This window comes from Excalfactoria chinensis, chromosome Z, assembly GCF_039878825.1.
Source record: "Excalfactoria chinensis isolate bCotChi1 chromosome Z, bCotChi1.hap2, whole genome shotgun sequence".
NCBI classification, from domain to species: domain Eukaryota; kingdom Metazoa; phylum Chordata; class Aves; order Galliformes; family Phasianidae; genus Excalfactoria; species Excalfactoria chinensis.
This window is the reverse complement of record NC_092857.1, coordinates 74800096-74814777: the sequence shown is the minus strand read 5'-3', so window position 1 is coordinate 74814777 and position 14682 is coordinate 74800096.

Genomic DNA, 14682 nt, shown 5'->3' with positions numbered 1-14682 from the left:
CAATTCAGTTCGTAGGAGAAATTTCCTCTGGTGACTCTTCTCCCCGTGCCTTCCTCCATCTTCCATTATTTTGTTGTTGCGTTGCTGTTAGTTGTAGTACTAGAAACAGTAGGATTGTCGTTATTTGAAGAGTCAAATGTCATCAAAGAAAGTCTGCAGAACCATTTTGAATCCGGTTTTGAAATGCAAACTCAAAAGCAAAGATCTTGAAGTCTGGATTCCTGGGCCTCCAAGACATAGGAAAATAAAAGGTGTTTGTTTGTCTTTTTGCACGTGACACTTACTTATGCCCAGGCACACAGCACTGTAAGCAAGCAGGAGCTTTGCTGCCCAGCATTTCGGCTTTGCAAGAGCGAGGAAAACCACAACTTTTCTGCTTGCTTTAACAGTTCCAAGAACTCATATGATGAGTTCCAATGAAGTTGGGGAAGTTACGAAACGTTCTGCGTCTGCGTGCACGTGTTCTGCTCTGTGATGGTCACGGGCAGACGTCTTCTCCAGGTATCCTTGCAAAGGCTTTCTGGTGTGCTTTTTGCCTTAATCAGTCACTAACTACAGACCCAGTTCTAACCAGCTTGGTTCCTGTTCTTTCTCCCAAGATGTCCGTGCTCCTAGATGTCCGTTGTTCAGGGGGTCTGTCTTGCATGACAGGAACGCGTGTCCCAGCAACGTTGCTGTACAGGTGTCCTAGCAACGTTGCTGTACAAGAATTGTCCTTCAGGCGGTTATGCAAAACAAGCGGAGAAGTGCTGGGAGCCTTCTCCGTGCTGATGCCACCTGCTGCCTTTGGTGTATCAGCTTCTGTGTTGACTCAGATGCCACAGAACGGACTGTCAGATGGGTGTCATTTACCAATGGCCGAAGGGCTGCAACAGAAGGAAACAGAGCAGAGACTGAACCCCCCAGTCTGCAGAGAGCCACCAGCTTCCCCTCTGAACCTTGCCAGCCCCACTCGTTGCTTTTCTTGGCCAGGAGGAGCACGGGAGACTGACGGGTCAGCCGGAAGACACTGCTCAGGGCTGCCAGGAATGCTCCTCTGCCCCTGCAGCATTTCCTTGCAGCAGGGCAAAGCGCAGCTGCATGCTGCCCAGCTCTGCCCCCAGCCCCAACACACACAGCACTGCCCTCACTCACCACAGCAGAGTTCATTTAGCATCTCCACGCTCTGTTCCCTGGAGTGCTTCCCAGTCAGCCCTAAAGAAAGAGCTCTGTCAGACACCCGCTCCCCAGCACGCCCTGGAGCGCAGAGCCCGGCCCCGCCAGCCCAGCTGCCTCCTCTTCAGTGCTGCAGGCAGGGATGGCACCCGAGGGGGCACCTGAGCAAGGCACCCACTGGGTGCTACCGGCACGGGCAGGCTGTACCTGGGGGCTTCAGGGCTGTGCCTTCCTGCCAGGGCAGGGCCCAAAGAGGGACGCAGGGGTTGGGCTCACCGATGAATCTGACAGCCTCGCATCGCACGGAGGCCTGAGAGTCCTCCAGGTATGGCACGCTCTGCTGCAGGTAGCCTCTCACGCTCTTTCTGTCCTGCTGCAGCTGAAGAAGAGCAGAAGAGCATGGGGCTTGCACAGCGTCCACAGCTGCTGCTGAAACCCCTCCTCCAGCATCCCCTTTCCCCCAGCAGAAAGGTGGGGGCTGTGAGATTGTCCTTACCAAACACTTCATCATTCCCTCTGTGTTCTTCTGCTGGGCCTGCTGCTTGAGCTCCTTCCACTTCAGGAAACTGGCACAAGACACGAGGGCTTCCCCAGATGCCTGCAGAACAACAGATGCGGGGACATGGCAGCACACACACACAGACACACATCCCAGTGTCTGGATGCTTGCTCAACTTGCTCTCAATTGCAGATCACTGCTGAGCCGTCAGCACACCACTGCCTGCGCACTGGTCAGCTCTGAAATTCATACCTGTGCGACGCTCGGGGTCTCGTCACTCATCTGAAAGATCAGAGGGAGCAGGACCCTGCTCACGGTCTTCTTCATTCTTCCCTTGTTATGCCACACCACAGCGTCCATCATATCCATGAAGAGGCGGATGGAACCTTCTCGCACTTCACATGACGCCTGAGGGAGAACAGGAGGAGCTCAGACCTCAGCAACTTCCCCAGCTCCCCAGCCAGCCCACCAGGTCAAAGCAGAGCTGCCCTGGCACCTTGGGAGTGTTGGACAAGGAGACAGAGCTGGCCTTCAGCAGCGCCTTTGGGGCACATGCTGCCTGCTCAGCCTCCACATCCCTGCTGTGGTCCCTGGAGAGAATGCTTGGCACTGGTAGAAAAGGGAGCACTGGAGGTTCTGAAAGTAACCCTTGGCAGAAGGTGTTTTGCTCAGGTAAAGCAGAGCTTTAAACCAAGCTACACTACCAGGGACACGGCCTGCTGGGCTGCAGAGCCCACAAGACATCTCATTCCTGAGAGCCCAGAGAAGGAAAGAAAGGGGAAGGCGCTCCTGTCAAGCACCCATCCGCAGAGCTCAGCCTCCCACAACAGACTTACGTGATTCAAAAGAGGCAGCATCTTCTCAGCCAGCTCCAGAGCAAAGGGACTGGCGTGCCTCTTCCCCAGATGGCGCACTGTGTTTCTGAAGATATTCAGCGCCTTCAGAGGAATGGCTGTGTTGGCAAACCGCAGGGTCTTCATGACGCCTGGAAGCAGGGCCTGTATTTCTCTTGCCTGTACAAAACACACCATTTCCTTTCCATCAGGAGGACAGGGGCCACCCCGGCCTAAAAGCTCCGATTACAGAGCAGCAGCCACCTGCAGTAACCCATCTGGGAAGCTTCGGGAAACCTCAGCCACCAGGCCCCAGCACGACCATCACCCCAACTCGCGAGTGTCAGGCAAGGCCAAGGCACAGTGTTGCCCACCGCCCCAGCGCCAGGCTGCCACCAGGAGGGCTTCGTTTGACAAGGTCCTGCTCACCGTCTCAGGTCTATCAGACAGCAGCACGAGGCGTCTGAGCACCATCCAGAGGACTGGCAGGCTCTTGACATTCAGAAGCCTCTGGAGCGGTGCTGGCTTACACAGCTCTTTCAGCAGCTCTTGGGTGGGAGGCATCACCTGAAACGAACACAGCAGTGAGAGGCAGGCAGAGGCAGCGGGATTTCCTGCACCCTGCAGCTACAGGCTGCTCTGGCAGCTCCGGGCAGGGCACTGGGCAGACACAGCCTGGCCTGAGGTAGCGGTGCCTTTGGAGGGCCCCACCATCCCTCTGCGCCCAGGCCTAGCACTATACAGGATGGCAGGGGGAGGCAGGGAGCTGGGGAGAGAGTGCCCTGAAGGAGAGCACGGCGCCTTGTCCAGTAACTCACAGTCAAGTGAAGGAGGCCCGACTCCGCTGTGCTGATGCCCAAGATCTCACGCAGCTGGTGTTCCTGGAGAACCTGGCTCAGCTCGTCCCAGATCCCCTCGGATGCTTCCAGCAGGGGCAGCACACTCTTGAGTATGTCCATGGTAGTGCTATAAACGGAGAGCAATGCTGCGTCAGCAGGGCTGCCTTAGCCACAGCACCACGGCTCAGGCTGGTCCACTAGGCCCCAGGCTGAGCTGCAGCCTGGCCCTGCTGCCCCACGTGCTTGGGGGGATCTGGAGGCCTGGCCTGGGCAAGCAGCAGGGGCTGAGATGGCCTTGGCCGAGGGGCAGGGCAGGAGGCTGACGGGGGGCTCTGGGCTGCCATGGTTGGTCATTGGCTGCTGCAGCCCTGAGCGGCCCACCAGCACCGGAAAGCACAGCGGGATGGAGGGCCTGCTCCTCAGATGTGCTGCAGCTTTCCTTGGCTCTGGCAACCAGACCGGTTCTCAGCCCTGTTCTTCACATGGAACAAACGTGGGGCTGTCTGGGCTGATACCTGTCAGTCTGTGGAAGGTCAGTCAACACGCTCCTCAGCACGTCCGTGGGGAACTGGATGGTCAGCACGTCCAGCACTGAGAACAGGATCTGCTGAACTGATGTGCTCTGGATTTTCAGGTTGGTGTGGATGCATCCCAGAATCTCCGGCACCTGTAGTGAGAACACAGGGAGACTGCTGCTGCCACTGCATTGCAGCCATTTGCCTCCCAGGCTGTGTTCTTTCTGCCCTTCTCACAGCTCTTTGCTGCCTTCAAATGGCTTCAGATTCCCAAGAGCTGCTCAGGGCAAGGTAGGGCATGACAATTCAGCCTCACACTGCTTACATCCATCAGCCAGGTTCCAGGGTCCCTCCAAAGAACATCCAGCATAGTCTCAGCCCACATCTTCTCGTCAAAACTGTAGTCTCCAATCACCTTCTCAAGGGTGACAAGGGCAATGTTGGTCCTCTGAGAAGGAGCAAGGTTTTTCCCAAGTGGCTGCAGGAAGAAGGAAAAAAGGAGGGAAGGCATGTTAAACGGAGTGAGAGAATAGCGTCTGGAGCGGGATGACCAGAGGCAAAAGGAAGGAGAAAGACCCTCCCTTCAGGTCAAAAGCACTCTGAGGGTTCCCGCCTGAGCCCCAGCTTGTCTCACAGGTACTCCTGAGCCGCAGAGGCAGCTCTGGGACGCAAAGAATGAGAGTGCCTGGCTGGGATTTTCATGTCTCCTCACCTGCTGCCAGAAGCTGCTGGTCATGAAGGCACTAAGCTTCCAGATGCGCCCCAAAGCCCTCTCGCACACAGTTTTTGTCTTGGAGATGCTGAAAGGCAGCAGCACCTGTGAGGAGAGGAACTGCTGGTTAGCTGGGAGCTGCTGATGCCCACTCCAGGAGAAGCAGGTCTGCTGAGCTCCTAGCTGCAATCACAGCATCCATCCAGGCTTCCCCTGAGCTTAAGCCAAGCCCATCGTGGGGCTACTGGCGCCGGGGTCCCTTGCCGGCTCCTACTGCTGCCAGTGCCGTTTCCACCGAGTGGGATAAAATTCTCCTACAAGGGAGCTCCGGGGGCAGAACTTCACAACAGACAGACCTCCAAGATCCTCTGCAGCCGACTGTTGACACTGGTGCCGGGACAGCTGTCTAGCACAACCTGCAGCATGTTGTCCATAGCATCCAGGGTCTGTAAAGAGAACAGTGGGTTGTGGAAGTCTTTCGGGGTTCCCTTTCATACCCAGGAGACTGCTGTGAACCCCTCTGGCTGCCAAGGAAGGATACCCACAGCTCTGTGCACAGGGACACCCTGCAAAGCTGCTGTGCACAGACCAGGCTACAATACGGGGTGTTTGGCAAGCCCGAGGCAAGAGTGAGAGGGGTGAGGGCAAGCAAGGCTTCTACCGTGTCCCACAAACATCATTATTGATCTCTGGACACAAGTAATCCAAGCGGCAGCCCAGAGGCATGGGGTCAACAGTAGATTGCCCAGTACATACGTCGTTGTAGAGGGAAATGTTCAAGTCCCTCACTGGAGGAAGGTAGAAGATGGCATTGCAGCACACGCTGAAGAGGTGTACTATTTCTTCCTCCGTAATTGCATTCACTTCGCTGTAAAAGGAGGGACACTGATGCTAGGAGCGGTGCCTGGGTGCAGAGGCAGGGGTGGAACAGGTCCTCCCCTGGGCAGGGCTCCCTGAGAGGGATGGGGAGCCCTGCCAGGAGGCGCCTCCTCTCCCACAGGGCTGCTCTGGGTCAGAGCACAGTCCTGATGCCACCAGCTTAGGGGCGAGGGCCAAGACTTAGCGGGGAGCTGCGTCAGGGCCACCAGGATGGCGCCCGGGGGATGTGCTGGCAAAACCAGGGGCTGGGCAGGTACCTCAAGGCAGCAATAGCGGTCATGCAGTAGAATCTCAGTGTGGTGCTCAGCTGCTCCCTGGGCTCCTCACACAGCAGAACCTGCAAAGCACAGTCAGGATGGCACCTGGCAGCACCCAGCAACAGCAGCAGCAAACCTGCCACCGGCCGGTAGGGCCTGAGTCGCCCCAGTGGCCCTCGACAAGCGCTGGCACACCGGTGCTGCTTCCACCTCCATTGCTGAGGTCTCAGCAGCACCCCGAGCCCCATCTGCAGCACTTGGGTGTCTGCGCCTGATTTCCCTGCCTCCCTCTCCCCCTGTCCTGTCCTTCTCACAGGCTGCAGGTACCTGGGTGCCATGTCCCCTCACCTCAATCTCCTGCGACACATCTTTGTGGAAGCAGAAGAAAGTCCGACTCGCTGTGAGGCCGCTCCATGCAGCACTGCTGCACAGTAAGAAAATGCCCCTGAGGAACTGCAGCTTCTGCACCAGATCCTGGCAAGCACACAGAGACCGAGGAGTGTGAGTGGGGACAGCCGTGGCCAGGGGGACCAGGCGTTGCGGGCTGTGGAGCAGCGCAGGACAGCTGCAGGACAGCAGCAGCTCTGCCCGGCCAGCAGCCCTCCTGCAGCATGAAGGCAGAGCCAGAGGGACCGTCTGGAGATGCGGGCACAGCCAAGATGGAGATGGCTGCTCTTACCTGCTGCTTGCTGATGCCGTAGGCTTGGATGCAATCCACGGCCTCATTTTCCTCTTCAGACAGAGGCAGCCAGTCAGCATCTGAGCAAGGAGACAGAGCAGGGCTACAGAGGGGCCCAAGGCAGGCGCCAGCAGAGGAAGGAGCTCTGCCCTCTGCAGCCCTGGCACAGTCTGCCCGTGCCTGTCAGGACAAGGGGCCCTGGTGTCGAGCAGGGGGCACTCGCTGCCCCAGCCCTGCTGGGCACCCTCACTCACCAGCATGCAGTGGGGTCACCTCGGTCACTTGGCGGGGCTCCGGTGGAGATCTGCTCTCCTGTGGAGCCCCGCTCTCCTCCCCGGCCATGATGGAGCGGCTGGGGGGTCTCTCCTCCATCCCGTGGGATGAAGAAGGCTGGGGGGTGAAGGGATGGGGATGGGGCAGCCGTGGGGCTGCCAAAGGTCGAGGGAAACGACTTGGGCTGCGCTCGGGGGCTCTTCGCCAGACCCGCACACTCCTGCCCTGTCTCCTCGCTGTCCTGACGGACACTGCAGGCCGCCTGCTGTCGGTGCCAGCGATGCCTGGCTGTCACACAGATGGGTCACATAGGGCCCCACTGTGACCCACTGCCCTGCCCGGGCCGGGTTCCAGAACCCGGTTGGAATGGAGCAGACCAAACTCCTCAGCGGGAGGGATGTGTGTGCCTGCTTACCCACATGGCTTTGCAAGTGGGCCTGAGAGCAGCTGCACTGCTCAGCCTGCCGTGCTTCTGCTGTCAGGCCGGAGATGGCCGCAGCGGGACAGAGCAGGCAGACGAAGACTCGCTGTCAGCTCTGCAGCTGTTTTGCTCACAGCCTTGTGAGCTCCAAGGCTTTTCTTTCTGAATTGGAAAGATGTGAATAAATGGCAAGTTTCACACAGAAGATCCAGTTCTGTGCCCTTATTTCTGATTAGCCAACAATACACGGTCAAATAACTGGGAGCGCTGCGGTCCAATAAGGCGTTTCCCAGCACTTGGTCAGAAGCAGCTGAAATGAACAAAGACAGAAGCTGTTCCCTTTCTGGCAGCTTTCTAACATCCACGAGTTAAAAGTTTTAACTCAGCCATTAATGCAGCACGTCAGTTACTATTTACTCATTTCTTCATTTCCTTTTGGTCAGGAATGGTTTAATAAAGCTGACAACTAAAGGTCTGAGCCTACTGCATAAATGTTCTGGTAAAGACAATTTTTTCTCCTCTTTTGTTTGACAATCTCTAAACAACATCCATCTGGGGAATGCTGTCTGTCAGAGATTTGGCCTTTCCTTGGTGCCACCTGGGCAGGACTTCCACAATGCCATTAAGTCAGCTTTTATACTTGTCTTCACCGTCCTTCATAGGGAGACAGGAATCAAGTGAAACTGAGCTGTTAATACTGACAGCAAGGGGAAGTAGCGTCATGCTTCTGGGCACTGGTACTTATGGGGGACTTATGGCTTTCACTGGCACTAACAAGTGTAGCCAAGGTGACAAGACAGGAGCCTTTTTCATGAGAAAAGATGCTGGCTGCTTGAGTAAATGGGTGGGAGAATCTGAACAACAGCTTTGTTTATCATTTGATAGGCCTCTCAGGTGAGACCTTCAATTGTTTTCTTCCATGAGATAGATGATCTTGCTCCTATCCAGTCCAATGAGCAAGATCAAATTCATGGTTTAGTTTTATTAACATTTCTGGCACTTCCATATAGCTGATACAGCAGAAGGGAGATGGCAGTAAACAGAGGCACCAAGATCTAGATTCCAGAGCTCCTACTGTATGAAGACCTGCACACTTTGATCCAGAGTTGAAATCTTGCCAGATAAAGAGGCTAGAAGAAAATCTGCACGACTCCCATCCACAGTTGGGCACTTTTCTTGATGAGCTGGCTGAAGGACGTGTTGGATCCTCTGGCACTGGTATTTCTGCATGCTGAATCCACCCTGTGTGCCCTGCACTGACACTGTCCTCAGAGAGAGTATTGAAGTCGTGTATTAAATAGAAGATTTTCTCAGGGCTGTGTAAAAGACTGTTCCAGCATCACAAGGGTGGTGGCTTCAGCTGCACAAGTACCAACACCTGTTATTAAGTCACCTTTCAGAAACACACTAGATAGAATTCGAGAAGCCTTGCAAAGGTTATTACCACATGTAGACCTTGCATAAGAGGACCAAGAGCAAGAAAGTACAGAACAGGGACGTCTAACCTGTGACATGGAAGAGACAGTAATTAGCCCCTCAGATTTGTCTCAGAGGAATCTGAGACAGGCTCCTCAAAGAAGCTGAGGTACATCCACACCAATGCTCATAGCATGGGGAATTAAGCAGGATGGATGCCACGGTGCAATTAGAAAACTGTGGCCTAATAGCTATCACAGAAATGCGGTGAGAGAAAGCACCCAAGTGGAATGCTAAAACTGAGGGCTACAAGGTTTTTAGAAGAGATAAGCAGGGAAGGAGGAGTGAAGGAGTTGCTCTCTATGTTAAGAAATGGATAGATGGCAAAGAGCTGCCTCTGAAAAACAACCATGAACAGGTTGAGAGCTTGTGGGGTACAATTTAAGACCAGACCAATAAAGGGCATCTGGTGGCTGGTGTCTTCTACAGGCTCCTGATTAAGGGAAGCCTGTTGATGAGGCCGTCCTGCTTCATCTACAAGAAGCACTGTGCACAAAGAATCTCATTCTGTTGGGAGATCTCAACTGCCTGGATGTCTGCTTGGAAAACAAGGCAGCAGGTTTTAAGCAATCCAGAAGACTCCTAGAGTGCACTCAACATAAACTTCTGGTCCAGATATTAGACAGACCAACAGTGGGTGAAGCATTTCTGGACCTGGCCCTCACCAATGCAGAAAAGCTCATTGAAGAGGCTAAAACTAGGGGGAGAGTGGGCCATAGGGATCACAGAAGAGCTTGGGTTGAAAGGGACCTCAAAGATGATCTAATTCCAACCCAGCACAGGAAGCCAACTGTTTCCTGGGCTGCATCAAAAGACAGGTGGCCAGCAGAGCAAGGGAGGTTACTGTTCCCCTCTGCCTCCATAAAACCCCGTCTGGAGTAATGCATCCAGGCCTGTGGTCACCAGCACAAGAAAGACAAGGAAAGGTTGAAGGGACTTCAATCCAAAAGCCATTCTGTTTCTATGATACCAAAACTCAACTTGTATTTGCAAAGCTCAAATGCTCCCAACAGCTTGAATTGTTCAACAGCGGTAACAAGCCTTATTGTTTTTTCAGACATTCACACACACACATCACTTCCATTGCCATAACTGGTATTAGGACAGTCTCTGTCCTCCCCTCTCTTTGTGTCTCAGTAGCAACATGCTTCAAGCTGTCATTTCTTTCCAGTGTAAGCACAGCTGAGTTTCCTTTTAACGATCATCTGCTTTATAACCAAACTGAAAAGCAGCCCTTTTTCAGAAGCAGACGTTGCAGTGATTGAGATGAGCGTGCAGCAATGGGAACTTTGGGGTGTTTTTCCTCCAGCTTGCACAGATCTGACAACTGACGCTGCTGCCCACGGCTGGTGGGGACGGCGATCGCACGGCGGATGGCGCCCCTGCAGGGCTGCCGCGGGCCCGCAGCGAGGCTGAGCGGAGCTCTGCTGTCCTGGCGACGGTAGAGTTCACTCCGACACCACGGAACGGCCCTGGCAGAGGCAGCGCTGCGAGCTGGGGAGCCACGGACCTGTAAGCTGCATCGCCACAAGGAAAAGGCAGATGGAGACGGGCTGGATCGCCGGCATGAGCTCCAACGTGGCACAGAGCTGGGTTATGCGCTTTGTTCACGACAACCCCGTGCAACCTCATGCAGACTTGGCCTGGAGGGGATGGAAAACTGCACGGAGAAAAAGGCTCTGGGGGTTGTTCATTGGCAGCCAGCAAAGCATGTGACAGAAGTATGTGCAAGTGGCAAAAACAAAAGCCAATGACTTTTGTTAAAGCCAAAAGGCTGCTTAATATCAGATATAAAGTAACAAGAAGAACTAGAAAAGAACAGAGGCACAGTATTGGCTTGTTTCAGCACTCATTTTGGATGCTTATGGTGCCTTTCAATTGTTACCGTTGATTAAAATCAGACTTGCAAGTCATTAGGAATGGTGCACTTGCAGGTGTGCTCATGTACAGCACAGCAGTACAATTATACAGCATTTCTTTGTGAAGGGGGGTGGGAGTGAATGGGGGAAAGAACCACTAAAAGAAACACTAGAAATTACCTTCACCAGAAAAGACCGTCACCACTACAGTGAAGATGAGGAGCTAAAAGTTGATCAGGTGATTATCCAATTATCCCTTTTAACGTAGCTTGGGATAGCGTTGGCTTTCCAGGCTGCTAGCGTACACTGCTAACATGTCAAGGCTTCCATCCACCACTACCCCCAAGTCCTTCTCTGTAGGGCTGCCCTGAAGGAGTTCTACTTACATTTAGGATTGCCCAAAGCCAGGTGCAGCACCTTGTATTTGGTATTGTTGAGTCCCATTTGGTTCACATGGGCCCAATGTTCTAGCTTGTCCAGGTCCCTTTGGCTGGCATCCCTTCCTTCCGTTGTATCAACAGCACCACACAGCTTGGTTGTTGCATGCAAACTCGCTATGCGCACTCTTGATCCCACTGCCTAGGTCACTGCTAAAGATGTTAGAGAGCACCATTACCAAGATTAGGGATCTTGATATCAAGAAGACGGCTACCAGCAGGCAGCAAATCTCGTGCTCTAAAGGAACTCAGATGCCTGCCTAAGACACTACAAGACCACCAGCTTTCCGTTAAAACTCCAGTGCACGTCTGGAATTCCATGTGAGAGTATGGAGTGATTACTTTGAATCCTATTCTTGAAAATCAGAGCCTGAAATGGGGTACACCTGGCACAGCACAGTCATCCACTCAAAGCAAGTGCAGACGGGCCACCCGAAGGCAGCCGCAGGTGCAAGAGAGCACGAGCCGCGGTGCTCGACTGACCTCTAGCGCCGGCGATGCTGCAGGGCTTCGCACGAGCCGGGCTACGAAGCTGCGGTTGCCCCGCCGGCACAGCGCGGCCGGGATTCTCCTCGGTGCCATCCTCCAGGAACTGCCTTGCAGGGTTACCGACCCAACGGGCCCCGATCTTAGAGCCACTGCGGGCTTGGACAGCAGTTCTCTGCAAGGAGGCTGATTGTTTGTCCGGGTCACTGAGCTGCAGCAAGACAACAGGGCTGGCGAAAACGTACGTGGGTGCTGTGAGAGAATCTGAGCTCGGGCTCATCCAAGGAGACTCAACCATCGCAGCTTCTAGTCCTGCACTTCACACATAGCTCCAGGCAAGAGCCAATTAACTGCCCCTAAACGCAGCAAAAAGAGGATGGATCCATTTGGATGGTCCCGGAGATAGACAAAAATCTCCACCAAAGACAAAACAGTCCTTTCACCTGCTGGTCAGCAAACAGCAGAGCACAGCACACACCAGCATCCAGGACTCGTGCAGAAAAAAGAAGAAAGAAAAGAAATTGCTCGAGGGTGTTTCTCAGAGGCATAGAAGCACAAGCCAACAAGAAGATAACAGCAGTTATTCTTGAAAAGAATGTCTTTGGTTGTCTTGGTGTAGCCGGTGTTGAGCAAAGCAAAGTCAGCCCGATTTTCTTAAAGCTAGATTAATCTGCAAGGCACAAAGTAATAAGAGAATGGTTTTTATTAATAAATGGAGTGATAGCAGTTGTCAGAAGAATGCATGTGTCACACACTGAGGTAAACTCCGCAGCAAAAGTAGCTGTAACATTTCCTATCCTCACAGGAAAAGCCTTTCTTCACAAGATCTTCAGGAAGAGAGATGGTAAGAGATGTGAAAACTGAAGGATCCGAGCAGAGGTCTCCAGTAGCTCCCTCTGTACACAGATGGTTGCAGAGACAAAAGGTCAAGTCCAGTTTTGGAGGAAGCTTGGTGATGTTTACCACTAACGTTACGCCAACTTCAGGTAAATCTGCTTGCTTTCACGTCCTTACGACAGTACATGGAATGGATGAGCATCCGCGTCTTTGTTGGCCTGTTGCTGTTGCTTTTCCTCCAAGGGCAAAGGCTACTGGCTTTGCTGGTGATCTTCTCCACTCTGTTGCTGTGGGTTTTTAAAATTACTCTTTTTCTGTCTCAAAAAATGCAACTTTGGCACTGTTTTCCCATTTCCAACAATGCAGTGAAATCCCGCTCTCATTTGGATGACAACAAGATGAACCGTATTGCACTCTGAAGAGGGCAAAACTTGCTTGCTCCGTCCTTGGTTGTTGTGCTCGGGGACCCTAACGCCAATTCAGTTCATAGGAGAAATTTCCTCTGGTGACTCTTCTCCCCGTGCCTTCCTCCATCTTCCATTATTTTGTTGTTGCGTTGCTGTTAGTGGTAGTACTAGAAACAGTAGGATTGTCGTTATTTGAAGAGTCAAATATCATCCAAGAAAGTCTGCAGAATCATTTTAAATCCGGTTTTGAAATGCAAACTCAAAAGCAAAGATCTTGAAGTCTGGATTCCTGGGCCTCCAAGACATAGGAAAATAAAAGGTGTTTTTTTGTCTTTTTGCACGTGACACTTATGCCCAGGCACACAGCACTGTAAGCAAGCAGGGGCTTTGCTGCCCAGCATTTCGGCTTTGCAAAAGCGAGGAAAACCACAAATTTTCTGCTTGCTTAAACAGTTCCAAGAACTCATATGATGAGTTCCAATGAAGTTGGGGAAATTACGAAACGTTCTGCGTCTGCGTGCACGTGTTCTGCTCTGTGATGGTCACGGGCAGACGTCTTCTCCAGGTCTTCCTTGCAAAGGCTTTCTGGTGTGCTTTTCGCCTTAATCAGTCACTAACTACAGACCCAGTTCTAACCAGCTTGGTTCCTGTTCTTTCTCCCAAGATGTCCGTGCTCCTAGATGTCCGTTGTTAAATGGGGTCTGTCTTGCATGACAGGAACGCGTGTCCCAGCAACGTTGCTGTACAGGTGTCCTAGCAACGTTACTGTACAAGAATTGTCCTTCAGGCGGTTATGCAAAACAAGCGGAGAAGTGCTGGGAGCCTTCTCCGTGCTGATGCCACCTGCTGCCTTTGGTGTATCAGCTTCTGTGTTGACTCAGATGCCACAGAACGGACTGTCAGATGGGTGTCATTTACCAACGGCCGAAGGGCTGCAACAGAAGGAAACAGAGCAGAGACTGAACCTCCCAGTCTGCAGAGAGCCACCAGCTTCCCCTCTGGACCTTGCCAGCCCCACTCGTTGCTTTTCTTGGCCAGGAGGAGCACGGGAGACTGACGGGTCAGCCGGAAGACACTGCTCAGGGCTGCCAGGAATGCTCCTCTGCCCCTGCAGCATTTCCTTGCAGCAGGGCAAAGCGCAGCTGCATGCTGCCCAGCTCTGCCCCCAGCCCCAACACACACAGCACTGCCCTCACTCACCACAGCAGAGTTCATTCAGCATCTCCACACTCTGTTCCCTGGAGTGCTTCCCAGTCAGCCCTAGGGAAAGAGCTCCGTCAGACACCCACTCCCCAGCACACCCAGGAGCGCAGAGCCCGGCCCTGCCAGCCCAGCTGCTTCCTCTTGCATGCTGCAGGCAGGGATGGCACCCGAGGGGGCACCCGAGCAAGGCACCCACTGGGTGCTACCGGCATGGGCAGGCTGTACCTGGGGGCTTCAGGGCTGTGCCTTCCTGCCAGGGCAGGGCCCAAAGAGGGACGCAGGGGTTGGGCTCACCGATGAATCTGACAGCCTCGCATCGCACGGAGGCCTGAGAGTCCTCCAGGTATGGCACGCTCTGCTGCAGGTAGCCTCTCACGCTCTTTCTGTCCTGCTGCAGCTGAAGAAGAGCAGAAGAGCATGGGGCTTGCACAGCGTCCACAGCTGCTGCTGAAAGCCCTCCTCCAGCATCCCCTTTCCCCCAGCAGAAAGGTGGGGGCTGTGAGATTGTCCTTACCAAACACTTCATCATCCCCTCTGTGTTCTTCTGCTGGGCCTGCTGCTTGAGTTCCTTCCACTTCAGGAAATTGGCACAAGACACGAGGGCTTCCCCAGATGCCTGCAGAACAACAGATGTGGGGACATGGCAGCACACACAAGGACACACATCCCAGTGTCTGGATGCCTGCTCAACTTGCTCTCAATTGCAGATCACTGCTGAGCCGTCAGCACACCACTGCCTGCGCACTGGTCAGCTCTGAAATTCGTACCTGTGCGACGCTCGGGGTCTCGTCACTCATCCGAAAGATCAGAGGGAGCAGGACCCTGCTCACGGTCTTCTTCATGCTTCCCTTGTTATGCCACACCACAGCATCCATCATATCCATGAAGAGGCGGATGGAACCTTCTCGCACTTCA